This window comes from Aplysia californica, unplaced genomic scaffold (genome assembly GCF_000002075.1).
Source record: "Aplysia californica isolate F4 #8 unplaced genomic scaffold, AplCal3.0 scaffold00142, whole genome shotgun sequence".
Lineage (NCBI taxonomy): Eukaryota > Metazoa > Mollusca > Gastropoda > Aplysiida > Aplysiidae > Aplysia > Aplysia californica.
In genome coordinates, this window is record NW_004797412.1 from 950,906 (window position 1) to 952,524 (window position 1,619).

A 1,619-nucleotide genomic window follows, 5' to 3' on the forward strand; every position below is an offset into this window, starting at 1 on the left:
TATTATTATTATTATCATCATTATCATTATTTTTTTTATTGTTATTATTATTATTATTATCCAGGGATCTTTAACGTGCACAACTTGTACACGGGACCTCCGAAATTTTTCGCCCTTTTCCGAGAAGGCTAGGTGTAGATCTTTCCTACCAGAAGATCAGGGGTGTGGCTAAAAGGCAACAGTAAGAAGGAGCCAAGGAGTAGTAGTAGAAAGGCTGCAGAAAGAGTCAGGAGCCCAGAGGAGGGGGCAGAAACTGGAGACGAAAGCAGACGACAGAACATTGCTAGAGAGCGGAAAAGGAGGTGAAAGGAGACAATTTTAGAGAAAAAAAATTGTTCCTTCGCTACCCAGATTCGAACCCGGGGCCTTTGAATGAGAGGCGAACACATTAACCCTGTCATTTTGTACCCCAGGGGTTGTATTCTTCACATTTTAAAATACTTCTAGTACGAGGATCTCTTTGAAACTTTCAGTATTTCTCAAAAAATCATTTTGACTTTGACAGACTGCTATGCAAAGCGTACGGATCGGATTAACGAGTAAATTTCCTCTTTGAAAGTATGAAAGTGGTGACACAGAGTTCCCCACGTCGTATGGATACGATAGTAAAACACGACGTACGGATAGCGTTAAGTGGTGGCACAGAGTTCCCCACGTCGTAAGGATACGAATAAAAAACACGACAGCCCCTGACGTGAGTTGGGTTCTCGTGTGGAGAGAATATATTGGTCGCTTTTAAGCTCAAGTGGGCTATCCCGAAGGTAAAGTTTTTGCCCCTTTTTCAGTTTCTTTAAAAGACAAGAGGTTTTTTTTTCTATAACTAAACAAATATCCACACCAATGAAACCAAACTTCTATAGGTAGGACAATGTCCACTTTTGGTATCTGTCAAGATTTCTGGAAACCCCCGAAATCTGGTTTAGCCCGCTTGTCCTTAAAATAACGACCAATTGACACACCGGCTATCTCCATCCCTCTGTTAGGACAGGCAGGATCGAGGAACCCGCCTCCTAAATGATATACAGGGGGTCGACCCCCCCAAAAAAAAACCCAGAAAAAAACCCAAAACCGAACAGACTTTACAACTTTTTCATGTAAAATATTTTCTTCCACACGGAAGTTTGCGATTAAAATTTGAACACAATATTTGGCAGCCGGAAGGAATTTAGATGATATTTATTTGAGATAATTCAACAAAGCAGTTTTGCTGAAGATAGCTCGTAAGAAAACAATCCCATTGTTGTAACATAACGTACTAGTTCACCTTTGACCAGCCACTAAGAATAGCAACCACTGCACCATATTGCGATCTACAGAAGTCTAAGTCAACGGGAAGTTTGCGGATAATAATAATTGTTTTTTTCTCAAATTTCCTGTGCCTGCTAGGGGCACGATTAAGTTTACTGAAGAGCAGAGAGTTTTTCCTATTGTACATTACCACGTCTCCAACGTTAATCAAACCTGGCATTTCATAATTTCATACAAACACAAGGTACGGGAAGGAAACTTAAGTGCTCTTAAGACTTTCTTTGATGTCATGGGTAGAGATGTTCCGTCAGTTCGAATCTTTAGAGAATCTAAACTTGAAAAACTAGAAAAAAATACCTCCCTCCCCCCAA